Source organism: Bos taurus, chromosome 23, assembly GCF_002263795.3.
Source record: "Bos taurus isolate L1 Dominette 01449 registration number 42190680 breed Hereford chromosome 23, ARS-UCD2.0, whole genome shotgun sequence".
Lineage (NCBI taxonomy): Eukaryota > Metazoa > Chordata > Mammalia > Artiodactyla > Bovidae > Bos > Bos taurus.
Genome location: NC_037350.1, coordinates 27,785,007 through 27,802,194, shown reverse-complemented (window position 1 = coordinate 27,802,194; position 17,188 = coordinate 27,785,007). Strand labels below are relative to the sequence as shown.

At 41.2% G+C, this 17,188-nt stretch overlaps 1 long non-coding RNA gene and 2 pseudogenes across 1 annotated transcript; 1 reads left to right on the top strand and 2 right to left on the bottom strand.

Annotated features, from left to right (window-relative positions):
• The first annotated feature begins 846 nt into the window (after positions 1–846).
• Positions 847–4,344, top strand: LOC100336843 (tetraspanin-3-like; annotated as a pseudogene).
• Positions 4,345–4,511: 167 nt separating this feature from the next.
• On the bottom strand, positions 4,512–6,374 carry LOC783502 (cytochrome b-c1 complex subunit 2, mitochondrial pseudogene; annotated as a pseudogene).
• A 9,494-nt stretch (positions 6,375–15,868) lies between these two features.
• LOC132343674 (uncharacterized) lies at positions 15,869–17,173 on the bottom strand. Its single transcript, XR_009492631.1, has 3 exons — positions 16,526–17,173; positions 16,332–16,378; positions 15,869–16,184 (listed from the first exon to the last, which is right to left on the bottom strand). It is a non-coding gene; the product is annotated as an uncharacterized lncRNA (long non-coding RNA).
• Between the last annotated feature and the right edge of the window lie 15 nt (positions 17,174–17,188).

Here is a 17,188-nt window from a genome sequence, read left to right as displayed (position 1 = left end):
GTCTACAGATATGGACTTCCCTGGCTGTCTAGTGGTCAAGACTGCCCTCCCAGTGTGTGAGGGGGGCAGGACACGGGCTCTATCCCTAGTTGGGGAACTAGGATCCTGCATGCCACATAGCATGAACAAATAAATAAATAATGGGTGTATTTTTAAAACATCTACAAATAACAAATGGAGAAGGAAATGGCAACCCACTCCAGTGTTCTTGCCTGGAGAGTCCCAGGGACGGGGGAGCCTGGTGGGCTGCCATCTATGGGGTCGCACAGAGTCGGACACGACTGAAGCGACTTAGCAGCAGCAGCAGCAGCAGCACAAATAACAAATGTTGGTGAGGATGTGGAGAAGAAGGAACCTTGTATGCTGTTGATGGGAATGTAAATTGGTACAGCCACTATGAAAAACAGCAGTGGAATTTCCTCAAGAAATTAAAAATAGAATTACCATATGACCCAGCAATTCCACACCTGGGTATATATCAAAGAAAATGAAAGCACTAACTCAAAAAGATACATGCATCCCAATGTTCATAGCATCACTGTTTACAATTGCTAAGATACAGAAGCAATCTAAGTTCCTAACATGTGGAAGCATATTCTGCAAAGATGAGTGAAATTCTATTCTGCCATTAAAAAGGATGAAATTTTGCATTTACAACAACATGGATGGACCTGGAGGGTATTACGCTTAGTGAAATAAGTCAGAGAAAGACAAATACTGTATGTTATCACTTACACGTAAAATCTAAAAAATAAAATGAACAAACGAATATAACAAAACGGAAACAGACTCACAGATACAGAAACAACCTAGTAATTTGGAGAGAGGGAAATGGGAAGGGGTAAGATGAGGGTAGGGCAATAAGAGGTACAAACTACTGTGCATAAAATAAATAAGCTACAAGGGTGTATTGTGCAGCAAAGAAAATTTAACCAGTACTTGGTAACAACTTTAAATGAAGTATGTTGTTGTTGTTTATTTGCTATGTCACGTCTGACTCTTTTGTGACCCCGTGGCCTGCAGTCCATCAGGCTCCTCTGCCCATGGGATTTCCCAGGCAAGAATACAGGAGTGGGTTGCCATTTCCTTCTCCAAAATGGATTATACTCTATAAAAATTTTGGATCACTATGTGGTACATGGGAGAAGGCAATGGCACCCCACTCCAGTACTCTTGCCTGGAAAATCCCACGGATGGAGGAGCCTGGTAGGCTGCAGTCCATGGGGTCACTAGGAGTCGGACACGACTGAACGACTTCACATTCACTTTTCACTTTCATGCATTAAAGAAGGAAATGGCAACCCACTCCAGTGTTCTTGCCTGGAGAATCCCAGGGACAGGGGAGCCTGGTGGGCTGCTGTCTATGGGGTTGCACATTGTCGGACACGACTGAAGTGACTTAGCATGTGGTACATCTGAAAATAAATGTATGTAAATTAATGTGATATGTAAAAAAACCTCAAAAAATTTTTTTTCACTTAAAGTAAATCCAAATATATTTTACATACCTCTCTATTGGTTGCAATTTACAATGTAAAACTGTTAAAAGTAATATTAACTATTTCTGTCTAGTTGGAATAATTAACCTTTACTCACACAGGAGATGGACACTCACTCATCAGAAAAGAGTTCATGAATTGGAATTGAAACTCCGCATTGTCATCATCCTGTAACTATACTCAAGATTCTGCCTATGAAAGAAGAATCCACTGGTCTGCTGCTGTCCAAAAATTGCTTCTGCAATGAGAGAGATGTTCTAGATCTACACTTTGATTATGATAGCTACTGACCACATGGGACTTTTGAGCATTTGAAATATGGCCAGTTCAATGGAGGAACTGAATTCTAAATTTTATTTTATTTTATTTTATTTTAATGGATTTAAATGTAAAGTTTCATGTGGACAAGGCAGCATTAGAAAAATGAAACAAAGGGTCTGCTATCACTTTTTAAAAATTCAGTCCAACCATCATTGTTAACAAACCTTTGGCTGGGGCTTGGGGTGAGCAGCTACGAGGAGGGGTGGGCGGGGGAGGGCCCCACCTTCCCATGCAGGCTGGGCAGTTCCCAGCAGAGAGGCACTGTCAACCTTCATTGCAACCTTCATCAGTGAGCGTGTCCCACCCGTGAGAAGGGCCAGTGTGGCATCACCTACTCCAAGACCACACTGGTGTTTCTCAGCCTCATCTTCTGGTGTGGGAGCGTATGTTTTCATCCCTTACAACCACTACGACCACTTCTTTGAAGATGTCTACCCTCTCCTCCCTGCTGTGCTGATCATAGCTGTAGGAGCCCAGCTCTTCATTACTGGGCTGATTGGCTGCTATGCCACCATCCAGGAAAGCCACTGTAGACCTGCCACATTTGTTGTCATCCTACTCTTAGGTTTTGGTCACAGAAGTTGTTGTAGTGGTTTGGGGATATGTTTACAGAGCGAAGGTGGAAAATGAGGTTGATCGCAGCATTTGGAAAATATAGAAGACTTACGGTGGAACCAACCCTGTTCTGCTAGCTGGGCTATTATGTTCCAAGACAGCTGTCCTCCTGTTGTTGCATTCACAACTCTTCTCACTGGGAAAATACAGCCTGGTTCAAAGAAACCAAAAATCAGAGTGTCCCTCTTAGCTATTGCAGGAAGACCACCAGCAGCTGTCATGGAAGTGTGGCCCACCCCTCTGACCTCTATGCCAAGGGGTATGAGGCTACTGGAAGTTGTGAAGAAGCCACAGGAAATCATGAGGCATGTTATCTATGCAGCAGTAGACATCTGGCTACTGGTGGGCTCTGTGCCTGCATCCTGTTGTGCAGAAGTAGAGCCTGCTTACAAGCTCCTCATCACCAGCAGAACCTATGCACATTTAAAACTCACCTGAGCTTTTTAGTCTTGTTCTGATTTGGAAGGTGAATTGAGCAAGTCCATTGCTATTGGCCTCCTGAGTTCATTTAGTTAAAGCACAGGTACATACACAGGTGTTGAACAGAGCAGCTTAGCTCTTCCTGTGTCCACCATCCTACCTACCCACCTATGACTTTTCCTCTGTTCTAGCAGACTCTTCATGTCAGTGAGTGTGTAAGTACGCCGGTAAATGTTCTAATCTCAGAACTGTTTGCAAGTTGCTTAATGTGGTAGAATTAAAGGTGGACACGGGCCTGCTTCCATCAGGGAACAGCTGACGAAGTGTCACAGGGTCCTTTCAGTCTTCACAGGGGAGCACTCTTGGCCAGAGGTTTTTGACAGGAGAGGGAGGCAATCAGCTGTAAGGTAAAAGTTATTATTATACCAGATGGTGCCCTTCATCAGTGTCCTTTTTAAAAATAAATACTACAGTCCAGTAACTAGCTCAAAGGCTATCTTATAAAATGGCTAAAATAGATTTTATAATCATATGGTATGTATCTTGGTTCATCTTCAAAATCAGACTGATCTTTGAAACTATCGGTTTTTAAGCAAAGCTGGCTTTATGTGTGTGTCTGCTCAGTCACTCAGTTGTGTCCAGTTCTTTGTGATCCCATGGACTGTAGCCCACCAGGCTTCTCTGTCCATGGGATTTTCCCAGCAAGAAGTGGGTTGCCATTTCCTCCTCCAGGAGATCTTCCTGACCCAGGCATTGAACTGTCTCCTGTGTCTCTTGCATTGGCAGGTGGATTATTTACTACTGAGCCACCTGGGAAGCCCAAGGAGTATAATGTATGCAGTACTGTTTAAAAACAATTTTTGTGAGTTAGAAATAATGTACCCATGTAGACTAGCAAAATAGTATGTAAATGTGATCTCAGTTGGCCTAGGTGGCTTGTTGGATTTTAATTGCCCAACCAGGGATTGAACCCAGGCCCTCAGCAGTGAGACCTCAAATAGCTAACCACTGGACAGCCAGGGAATTCTCAGCTTTGTTGTTATTACTACCTTTGGAACAAAACCTATTTCAACAAAAATAATGCTATTGAAACTTACTTCAGGGGTAACATTTTCTTATACTGGGAAATTAATCAAATATCTGAATTATATGAAGAGCACATTTATCACTGTTCTCTATGAGTATAGAAAAATATTATCAAATTTTTATTCACATATGAAATAAATGTACTTTTCCAATTACAGATTTGGTATAAACTGAGAAAACTTTCTAAGTACAGTTTCTATCGAAGAGGTATTTTATAAATAGTTTTGCTGTACTACTATATTTTTTAAATTATACATTTAAATATTAAATCCAGCAATTTTTAAGAGAATGAAAAGACAAGCCATAGACTAGGAGAAAATACCTACAAAATACATAACTGACAAAGCACTGTTATCCAAAATATACAAAGAATTTAAGTTCAACAATAAGAAAAAACTTGGTTAAAAAATGGGCCAATGACCTTAACTGATACTTTATGAAAGAAGACATACAGATGGCAGAACAGTACATGAAAAGATGCTCCACACCATATGTCATCAGAAAAGTGCAATTTTTTTTTTAATAGAATGCTTTATTGACTTTAGGTCAGTTGGGAACAATTACCTATATTTATGTTTTATATTTCATCTCACTGGAAGAAAAGATAAATGTTACATTAGAGACTTTTCACTTTCATGTATTTGCTGCTCTGGGTTCACAAAACATTCAGTTCTTTCCTGCAGTATGGGATTCAGTATTACAACTCATCAATGAAAGGTGTATGCCCCAAATTTCCACTTGCTGCCATTGACTTCCGGCCAGAAACAAACTTCTTTGCAGCATTTATGACATCAGCGTCAGCTACTGCATCAATCTGCTGAAGGACTGTGGATGGCGGCGTGTATGAACCAGCAGCTAGAGCCTGGGACCCGACTTCATCCAGGAAACCCTCAGAAGACTCCACTGACATCAGGTACCCAGCTTTCAGCTTGTTCTTGGCAGCTTGGACACCTGGATTAGAAAGGTTTCCTTGAGCAATTGTTTTTACTTGGTTATAAGCAGCCTTGATAACATCTCCAGCAGATGCAGCTTGTGAGATAGTGTAGAACCCAAAGAGTCCAGAGTCTGAGTAACTGGCATTAAAAGCAGAAACATCAAATGGCTGGTGAACTCCCTTGGCAACAGCCTGGTACAGAGAGCTGGTGGCATTGCTGCCCCTCTTAACATGTGGTCCAGCACCGAGGACGTGCTGGAGAACACTGAACACGTTTGCTTCTGCACTTCCTATGGCTGCACTCTGTGCTACAAGAGCGGCATGGACGAGACTGTCTCCATTCTGTTCTCGAATTTCACCTCCATGGTACTTGGCTTTTGCACCAGATAAACCAAGGCCACCCCTTATGTTAAGAAACTGTTCAGCAACTTGCTTTAGAACAGGATGACTCACACCAAGTCCAATCAAAGCCATTCTTGCACTTGTAAAATGATTCTGTACATAGTCATGTAACTCAACTGGTGTCACTTTTCCAATCCTATAATCAGGACAATATAAGGAATTAGCCAAGGCATTTCTGTAAGCGGCAGCATGCAAATTTTCAATGACGTGAGCCTGTGGATTCTGAAAAGCCACAGCTTTGTCAATCCTTAGCTGAGGCTGAAGGGCAGCTACCTCCCAGCGTCGAAATTCTGGTGCTGTGGTGACATTGAGCAAGAACTCCATTAGAATATCAACATCATCCCACAGGCATTCCACAGTATAGGCCATGTTTTCCCTTGTTGAAGTCACGCTTAATTTACCACCAACTGCTTCAATTCCACGGGTTATCTTGAAAGATGAAGCTCCTTTTGTAGTCAAACTGGATGCAAGACGAAGCAAATGAGAAGTTCCTAAATTGTTGGAGTTCTCATATCTGCTGCCTGCTTTAATGAACAAACCAATTCTTGATGCAGGAGCATGGTTTTCAAGAGAAGCGATCACTAAACCATTTGGTAACCTGGTAAACTCAAGGTCCTGAGGACGTGGAGGCACTCCTGCAGGGGCTGCTGTGGCTTTAACTTTAGGAGCAACTTTGAGGGAATAAAATCTCGAGAGGGACCCGGCTCTGGTTAACAGCTTCATTGCTCAAGATTGTTCTGAGCCTCGGTCGCTGCCGCCTTAGAAGAAAGCAAGATGGTCAGAAAAGTGCAAATTAAAACAACAAAAGAGTCCTACAACATACCTATTTGGACAGCCAAAAAGCAGATGCTGAAACACCACATGCCAATAAAATACGGAGACTAAAGAAATCTCATTCATTGCTGATGGGAATGCAAAACGATACAGTCACTTTGGAAGAGAGTTTGGCGGTTTCTTACAAAACTAAACACACGCGTATACAATTCATTAATTGTGCTTCCTGCTATTTATAAAGAGGAGGTAAAACCATACACACACGGAAACCACACCCAGGTGTCAATTTTTCTATATTGAGCTGATTTATCATAAAAGAACAGCAAGACTTGTGATTTATGCTGCTGCTGCTAAGTCGAGTCAGTCGTGTCCTACTCTGTGCGACCTCAGAGACGGCAGCCCACCAGGCTTCCCCGTCCCTGGGATTCTCCAGGCAAGAACACTGGAGTGGGTTGCCATTTCCTTCTCCAATGCATGAAAGTGAAAAGTGAAAGTGAAGTCGCTCAGTCGTGTCCGACTCCTAGCGACCCCATGGACTGCAGCCCACCAGGCCCCTCCGTCCATGGGATTTTCCAGGCAAGAGTACTGGAGTGGGTTGCCATTGCCTTCTCCCTTTTTGTTTGTAATTTAAGAACTGAAGATTGGCATTCACTTTTTGTTGATATTCTCTAAGCTTCACTGTACACACACAGCTTCTGTCACACAGAATTGCCCATAATTAGCTGAAAGTTGAACTACTCAAACTAAGATTTCAAATTAATATTATATCTTTTTCTTTTTTTGCCGGGGGCGGGGCACACTGCTGCATGTGGAACTTCCCCAACCAGGGATGGAACCCATGTCCCCTGCAGTGGAAGCACAGAGTCTTAACCACTGGACCACAAGGAAGTTCAAAGTTAACATTATATCTGATCAGAAAGTAGACTGAATCATTTACTTTGAAAATAAAATACAAAAGATGGTGGAGGAATAGGATGGGGAGACCACTTTCTCCCCCACAAATTCATCAAAAGAACATTTAAACGCCAAGTAAATTCCACAAAACAACTTCTGAATGTCGGCAGAGGACATCAGGCACCTAGAAAAGCAGCCCATTGTCTTCGAAAGGAGGTAGAAAAATATAAAAGACAAAAAAAAGAGACAAAAGAGGGAGGGACGGAGTTACGTCCCGAGAAGGGAGTCTTAAAAAAGAGAGAAGTTTCCAAACACCAGGAAACACTCTCACTGCCGAGTCTGTGCCGAGCCTTGGAAGCACAGAGGGCAACATAACAGGGAAGAAAAATAAATAAACAATTAAAACCCACAGATTACGAGCCCAACGGTAACTCCCCCAGCGGAGAAGCAGCGCAGACGCCTGCACCAGCCACTAGCAAGCGGGGGCGGGGCAGGGAGGCACGGGCTGCAGCACTTAAAGATCTGGCCTGAATGCCCCGAGCGCTTTCTGAGCGAACTAACTTGGGCTAGCAAACCAGACTGCAGGACAGATACCACTCGAAAAGCCAGCCCTAACCTAAGACACCACCACGCCCACGCACAGAACAAAGGCTGAACAGAGATAGCCAGCTGCAGACCATCCCCCTCTGGTTGACAGGCATCCAGAGCCGGAAGGAGGCAATCGCAGCCCCAGAGAGATGTTATCTACAAAACTGTAAGCAGGCGTCTTTGCAAACTAAGACTTCTTGGGGTTCTGGACGGTCAACATCCGCCTGAGAAGGTGCGCCGGTTGTACACCCAGAAAAGCGAGGGGCGGGGAGGCGATAAGTCGCAGCGACCACAGTCGCCAAACACCTCATCACCTGAGCTGCTCAGACCCGGGAAGTGCACAAAACGCAGGCCCAACCGAGTCTGCGCCTCTGAGGACTACCCGAGTGCCTGAACCTGAGAGGCTTAGACCTGGGAGGTGCATGCAGCCCAGGGCCGGCCTCGGATGGTTTCCGGGGAGCAACCTAGAGCCTGAGCAGTGTGGGCAGGGAAGCTACACCGGCGTGAGCGGGGGCAGACCCAGTGTGGTTGAGGCACTGCGAGCACACGCCAGTGTTATTTGATTGCAGCGTCCCTCCCTCCCCACAGCGCGACTGAACAAGTGAGCCCCCCCCCAAAAAAGTGTCCACCCCCGCCCCCTTTGTGTCAGGGCAGAAATCAGACACTGAAGAGACCAGCAAACAGAAGAAGCTATAACAGAGGGAACCACCTAGGAAGCGACAGGTGCAATAGATTAAAACCCTGTCGTTAGTACCGACTACATAGGAAGGGGCCTATAGATCTTGAGAAATATATGCCGGACCAAGGAACTAGCTGAAAATGAACTCCTACAACAACATCAGACAAAGTCCTAGATATATTTTTTACTATTTTTACGATCATTCTTTCTTTTTTTTTAATTTTTAAAAAAATTTTAAGTCCTCTATTACTCCTTTAATTTTCGCTTTTATAACCTATTACTTTGCAAAAAAAAAGACCCTATTTTTTTAAAAGCAAACTTCATATATATATTTTTTATAATTTTTGTGACTTTGTTTTTTTTTCTCTTTCATTTTTTTTTCTTCTTTTCTTTAACATTGTATTTTTGAAATTCCAAACTCTACTGTAGATTTTTAATTTTTGCTTTTTGGTATTTGTTATCAATTTTGTACCTATTTTTTAAAAATAATTTTTGTGACTTTTTTTTTCTCTTTTTCTTCTTCTTTTCTTTAACATTGTATTTCTGAAATTCCAAACTCTACTCTAGATTTTTAATTTTTGCTTTTTTGTGCTGCTACTGCTAAGTCACTTCAGTCGTGTCCGACTCTGTGTGACACCATAGACGGCAGCCCACTAGGCTCCCCCGTCCTTGGGATTCTCCAGGCAAGAACACTGGAGTGGGTTGCCATTTCCTTCTCCAGTGGATGAAAGTGAAAAGTGAAAGTGAAGTTGCTGAGTCGGATACGACTCAGTGACCCCATGGACTGCAGCCTACCAGGCTCCTCCATCCATGGGATTTTCCAGGCAGGAGTACTGGAGTGGGGTGCCATTGCCTTCTCCGTTGCTTTTTTGTATTTGTTATCAATTCTGTACCTATATTTTTTTTTATAATTTTTGTGACTTTTTTTTTCTTTTTCTTCTTTTCTTTAACATTGTATTTTTGAAATTCCAAACTCTAGATTTTTAACTTTTGGTATTTGTTATCAATTTTGTACCTATATTTTCTTTATAATTTTTGTGACTTTGTTTTTTTTAATCTTTCTTTTTCTTCTTCTTTTCTTTAACATTGTATCTTTGAAATTCCAAACTCTACTCTAGATTTTTAATTTTTGCTTTTTGGTATTTGTTATCAATTTTGTACCTTTAAGAACCCAATCTTCAGTACCCATTTTTATTTGCGAGCGAGATTACTGGCTTGACTGCTCTCTCCCTCTTTGGACTCTCCTTTTTCTGTACCAGGTCGCTTGTGTCTCCTCCCTAACCCCTCTCTGCTCTACCCAACTCTGTGAATTTCTGTGTGTTACAGACAGTGGAGAACACTTAGGGAACTGATTACTGGCTGGATCTGTCTCTCTCCTTTTCATTCCCTCCTTTTATCCTCCTGGCCACCTCTGTCTCCTTCCTCCCTCCTCTCTTCTCTGTATGACTCTGTGAACATCTCTGAGCAGTCCAGTTGTGGAGTGCACATAAGGAAGTGATTACTGGCTAACCTGCTCTCTCCTCTATTGATTCCACCTCACCTCATTCAGGTCACCTCTAACTCCTTCCTCCCTCTTCTCTTCTCCATGTAACTCTGTGAACCTCTCTGGGTGTCCCTCACTGTAGAGAAACTTTTCATCTTTAACCTAGATGTTTTATCAGTGGTGCTGTATAGAAGGAGAAGTTTTGAGACTACTGTAAAAATAAGACTGAAAACCAGAAGCAGGAGGCTTAAGTCCAAATCCTGACTCCAGGGAACTCCTGACTCCAGGGAACATTAATTGACAGGAGCTCATCAAACACCTCCATACCTACACTGAAACCAAGCACCACACAAGGGCCAACATGTTCCAGAGCAAGACATACCACACAAATTCTCCAGCAACACAGGAACACAGCCCTGAGCTCCAGTATACAGGCTGCCCAAAGTTACTACAAAACCATAGACATCTCATAACTCATTACTGGACACTTCATTGCACTCCAGAGAGAAGAAATCCAGCTCTACCAACCAGAACACTGACACAAGCTTCCCTAACCAAGAAACCTTGACAAGCCAACTGTACAAACCCACACATAGCAAGGAAACTCCACAATAAAGAGAACTCCACAAACTGCCAGAATACAGAAAGGACACCCCAAACTCAGCAGTATAAACAAGATGAAGAGACAGAGGAATACCCAGCAGGTAAAGGATCAGGATAAATGCCCACCAAACCAAACAAAAGAGGAAGAGATAGGGAATCTACCTGATAAAGAATTCTGATTAATGATAGTGAAAATGATCCAAAATCTTGAAATCAAAATGGAATCTCAGTTAAATAGCCTGGAGACAAGGATCGAGAAGATGCAAGAAGGTTTCAACAAAGACCTGGAAGAAATAAAAAAGAGCCAATATATAATGAATAATGCAATAAATGAGATCAAAAACACTCTGGAGGCAACAAATAGTAGAATAACTGAGGCAGAAGATAGGATTAGTGTATTAGAAGGTAGAATGGTAGAAATAAGTGAATCAGAGAGGAAAAAAGAAAAACGAATTAAAATAAATGAGGACAATCTCAGAGACCTCCAGGACAATATTAGATGTTACAACATTCGAATCATAGGAGTCCCAGAAGAAGAAGACAAAAAGAAAGACCATGAGAAAATACTTGAGGAGATAATAGTTGAAAACTTCCCTAAAATGGGGAAGGAAATAATCACCCAAGTCCAAGAAACCCAGAGAGTCCCAAACAGGATAAACCCAAGGCGAAACACCCCAAGACACATATTAATCAAATTAACAAAGATCAAACACAAAGAACAAATATTAAAAGCAGCAAGGGAAAAACAACAAATATCACACAAGGGAATTCCCATAAGGATAACAGCTGATCTTTCAATAGAAACTCTTCAAGCCACGAGAGAATGGCAAGACATACTTAAAGTGATGAAAGAAAATAACCTACAGCCCAGATTACTGTACCCAGCAAGGATCTCATTCAAATATGAAGGAGAAATCAAAAGCTTTACAGACAAGCAAAAGCTGAGAGAATTCAGCACCACCAAACCAGCTCTCCATCAAATACTAAAGGATATTCTCTAGACAGGAAACACAAAAACGGTGTATAAACTCGAACCCAAAACAATAAAGTAAATGGCAACGGGATCATACTTATCAATAATTTCCTTAAACATAAATGGGTTGAATGCCCCAACCAAAAGACAAAGACTGGCTGAATGGATACAAAAACAAGACCCCTATATATGTTGTCTACAAGAGACCCACCTCAAAACAGGGGACACATACAGACTGAAAGTGAAGGGCTGGAAAAAGATTTTCCATGCAAATAGAGACCAAAAGAAAGCAGGAGTAGCAATACTCATATCAGATAAAATAGACTTTAAAACAAAGGTTGTGAAAAGAGACAAAGAAGGACACTACATAATGATCAAAGGATCAATCCAAGAAGAAGATATAACAATTATAAATATATATGCACCCAACATAGGAGCACTGCAATATGTAAGACAAATGCTAACAAGTATGAAAGGGGAAATTAACAATAATACAATAATAGTGGGAGACTTTAATACCCCACTCACACCTATGGATAGATCACTAAACAGAAAATTAACAAGGATACACAAACTTTAAACAATACAATAGACCAATTAGACCTAATTGATATCCATAGGACATTTCACCCCAAAACAATGAATTTCACCTTTTTCTCAAGCGCACATGGAACCTTCTCCAGGATAGATCACATCCTGGGCCATAAGTCTAGCCTTGGTAAATTCAAAAAAATTGAAATCATTCCAAGCATCTTTTCTGACCACAATGCAGTAAGATTAGATCTCAATTACAGGAGAAAAACTATTAAAAATTCCAACATATGGAGGCTGAACAACACGCTGCTGAATAACCAACAAATCACAGAAGAAATCAAAAAAGAAATCAAAATTTGCATAGAAACAAATGAAAATGAAAACACAACAACCCAAAACCTGTGGGACACTGTAAAAGCAGTGCTAAGGGGAAAGTTCATAGCAATACAGGCATACCTCAAGAAACAAGAAAAAAGCCAAATAAATAACCTAACTAAGAAGGCAATGGCACTCCACTCCAGTACTTTTGCCTGGAGAATCCATGGACGGAGGAGCCTGGTTGGCTGCAGTCCATGGGGTTGCTAAGAGTCGGACACGACTGAGCGACTTCACTTTCACTTTTTACTTTCATGCATTGGAGAAGGAAACGGCAACCCACTCCAGTGTTCTTGCCTGGAGAATCCCAGGGACGAGGAAGCCTGGTGGGTTGCCGTCTATGGGGTCGCACAGAGTCGGACACGACTGAAGTGACTTAGCAGCAGCAGCAGCAGCACACCTAAAGCAACTAGAAAAGGAAGAAATGAAGAACCCCAGGGTTAGTAGAAGGAAAGAAATCTTAAATTAGGGCAGAAATAAATGCAAAAGAAACAAAAGAGACCATAGCAAAAATCAACAAAGCCAAAAGCTGGTTCTTTGAAAGGATAAATAAAATTGACAAACCATTAGCCAGACTCATCAAGAAACAAAGGGAGAAAAATCAAATCAACAAAATTAGAAATGAAAATGGAGAGATCACAACAGACAACACAGAAATACAAAGGATCATGAGACTACTATCAGCAATTATATGCCAATAAAATGGACAACGTGGAAGAAATGGACAAATTCTTAGAAAAGTACAACTGTCCAAAACTGGACCAGGAAGAAATAGAAAATCTTAACAGACCCATCACAAGCACGGAAATTGAAACTGTAATCAGAAATCTTCCAGCAAACAAAAGCCCAGGTCCAGACAGCTTCACAGCTGAATTCTACCAAAAATTTAGAGATGAGCTAACACCTATCCTACTCAAACTCTTCCAGAAAATTGCAGAGGAAGGTAAACTTCCAAACTCATTCTATGGGGCCACCATCACCCTAATACCAAAACCTGACAAAGATGCCACAAAAAAAAGAAAACTACAGGCCAATATCACTGATGAACATAGATGCAAAAATCCTTAACAAAATTCTAGCAATCAGAATCCAATAACACATTAAAAAGATCATACACCATGACCAAATGGGCTTTATCCCAGGGATGCAAGGATTCTTCAATATCCACAAATCAATCAATGTAATACACCACATTTACAAATTGAAAAATAAAAACCATATGATTATCTCAATAGATGCAGAGAAAGCCTTTGACAAAATTCAACATCAATTTATGATAAAAACTCTCCAGAAAGCAGGAATAGAAGGAACATACCTCAACATAATAAAAGGTATATATGACAAACCCACAGCAAACATTATCCTCAATGGTGAAAAATTGAAAGCATTTCCCCTAAAGTCAGAAACAAGACAAGGGTGCCCACTTTCACCATTACTATTCAACATAGTTTTGGCCACAGCAATCAGAGCAGAAAAATAAATAAAAGGGATCCAAATTGGAAATGAAGTAAAACTTTCACTGTTTGCAGATGACATGATCCTTTACATAGAAAACCCTAAAGACTCCACCAGAAAACTACTAGAACTAATCAATGAATATAGTAAAGTTGCAGGATATAAAATCAACACACAGAAATCCCTTGCATTCCTATACACTAATAATGAGAAAATAGAGAAATTAAGGAAACAATTCCATTCACCATTGCAACGAAAAGAATAAAATACTTAGGAATATATCTACCTAAAGAAACTAAAGACATATATATAGAAAACTATAAAACACTGGTGAAAAAAATCAAAGAGGACACTAATAGATGGAGAAATATACCATGTTCATGGATTCGAAGAATCAATATAGTGAAAATGAATATACTACCCAAAGCAATTTATAGATTCAATGCAATCCCTATCAAGCTACCAATGGTATTCTTCACAGAGTTAGAACAAATAATTTCACAATTTGTATGGAAATACAAAAAACCTCAAATAGCCAAAGCAATCTTGAGAAAGAAGAATGGAACTGGAAGAATCAACCTGCCTGACTTCAGGCTCTACTACAAAGCCACAGTCATCAAGACAGTATGGTACTGGCACAAAGACAGAAATGTAGATCAATGGAACAAAATAGAAAGCCCGGAGATAAATCCACGCACCTATGGACACCTTATCTTTGACAAAGGAGGCAAGAATATACAATGGATTAAAGACAATCTCTTTAACAAGTGGTGCTGGGAAAACTGGTCAACCACTTGTAAAAGAATGAAACTAGAACACTTTCTAACACCATACACAAAAATAAACTCAAAATGGATTAAAGATCTAAATGTAAGACCAGAAACTATAAAACTCCTAGAGGAAAACATAGGCAAAACACTCTCCAACATACATCACAGCAGGATCCTCTATGACCCACCTCCCAGGATAGTGGAAATAAAAGCAAAAATAAACAAATGGGACCTAATTAAACTTAAAAGCTTCTGCACAACAAAGGAAACTATAAGCAAGGTGAAAAGATAGCCTTCAGAATGGGAGAAAATAATAGCAAATGAAGCAACTGAAAAACAACTAATCTCAAAAATATACAAGCAACTCCTACAGCTCAACTCCAGAAAAATAAATGACCCAATCAAAAAATGGGCCAAAGAACTAAAGAGACATTTCTCCAAAGAAGACATACAGATGGCTAACAAACACATGAAAAGATGCTCAACATCACTCATTATCAGAGAAATGCAAATCAAAACCACTATGAGGTACCATTTCACGCCCGTCAGAATGGCTGCGATCCAAAAATCTACAAGCAATAAATGCTGGAGAGGATGTGGAGAAAAGGGAACCCTCTACTGTTGGTGGAAATGCAAACTAGTACAGCTACTATGGAGAACAATGTGGAGATTCCTTAAAAAACTGGAAATAGAACTGCCTTATGATCCAGCAATCCCACTGCTGGGCATACACACTGAGGAAACCAGAATTGAAAGAGACACGTGTACCCCAATGTTCATTGCAGCACTGTTTATAATAGCCAGGACATGGAAGCAACCTAGATGTCCATCAGCAGATGAATGGATATGAAAGCTGTGGTACATATACACAATGGAGTATTACTCAGCCATTAAAAAGAATACATTTGAATCAGTTCTAATGAGGTGGATGAAACTGGAGCCTATTATACAGAGTGAAGTAAGCCAGAAAGAAAAACACCAATACAGTATACTAATGCATATATATGGAATTTAGAAAGATGGTAACAATAACCTTGTATATGAGACAGCAAAAGAGACACTGATGTATAGAACAGTCTTTTGGACTTTGTGGGAGAGGGAGAGGGTGGGATGATTTGGGAGAATGGCACTGAAACATGTATAATATCATACGAAACGAGTTGCCAGTCCAGGTTCGATGCACGATACTGGATGCTTGGGGCTGGTGCACTGGGACGACCCAGAGGGATGGTACGGGGAGGGAGGAGGGAGGAGGGTTCAGGATGGGAACACGTGTATACCTGTGGTGGATTCATGTTGATATATGGCAAAACCAATACAATATTGTAAAGTTAAAAATAAAATAAAATATATATAAAAAATAAAATAAATAAAATACATAAAAATTACAAAGACTTTGTCAATCTAACATATGATCTCAAAAGGCAATGGCTAAATTAGGAACCACTCAGCCACTTTCAAAATATGTTTTCAAAATGATATTTTTTACACAGGTTTATTGAGGTAGCACTGATATACAACAAAGAACTGCACATATGTAAATAAACAATACGATGATACACAAACACCTATGATACCATTACACAATGGTGGGGGGAAGAAATGGAGGCCATTGTGGGCAGGGGTGGGTCAGCCTCCCCACTTTCTCACATTACATTACAGGAACACAGACACATTCAGACATCTCTACAAAAAGAGAAGTCTGGGTTCTGAAGTCATAGAGTGGGGGCGTGAACACAACTTTCTTCACTCAGTTCCACACAAGCCATCAGTTTCACACTATAGAAGAAAATAATCAAGAATAAATTCAGGTCAGTCATCATAGGTGGCGACATTCTGAACAAATTTCCACTACTCAAAATGTTCAAATCCAGAGCATCCCCATAACCCAACCCCTCTCCCACTTCAGGCCCTCCAGAGTCTCACCTTTAGGAGCATGAGAGATACATTAGGGCCTCAGATCCTATCTTCTCCTGGGATAGAACAGAACTTGGTCAGAGCCCACAGGAGTTAAGACTAAAGGAGACAATACAGGGTGGGTGAACCCCTCCAGGGGGTTCCCATCTACACTATCTCAAGAGTCTCAGGGTTCACCCAGACACACACCTGTCCATACTTACTTGCAGTTTGAGTATAGCTCCCTCCATCTCCATCTGTGGGTAAAAGACATCATGTGAGAGGCCTGGGGGGAGGCAGAGCCTTGAGGTTCTATAGGAATCCCTTAGTCCTGAATCCCAGGGAAGTTTCCAGAACCGTGAATGCAGATCCAGGGCAGGATTGAGAAACATGAGGAAAGAGGGTTTATGGGAACTGTACCACTCCCCTTCTAGATGTCTATACTTAGCTGCTAGAAATCAGATCCCCATTACGGGAATCATCAAAGTGAGAAGGTAATCCTCTTTTACACACATGCCTTTCAAAAGAGTGTTAGAGGGCTTCCCTGGTGGCTCAGTGATAAAGAATTCGCCTGCTAATGCAAGAGACACAGATTCGATCCCTGGTCCAGGACGATTCCAAATGCTGTGAAGCAACCAAGTCCCTGAGCCACAACTCTTGAGCCTGTGTTCTGGAACCCGGGAGCTGCAACCACTGAGCCCACACCCCCTAGAGCCAGTGCTCCACAACAAAAGAAGCCATTGCAATGAGAAGCCTGCGCACAACCACTAGAGTAGCTCCCGGCTCACTGCAACTAGAGAAAACCTGCACAGTAACAAAGACCCAACGCAGCCATAAATAAATAAATAAAATTATTTTAAAAAAAGAGTGTTAGAAACAGGGCCTCA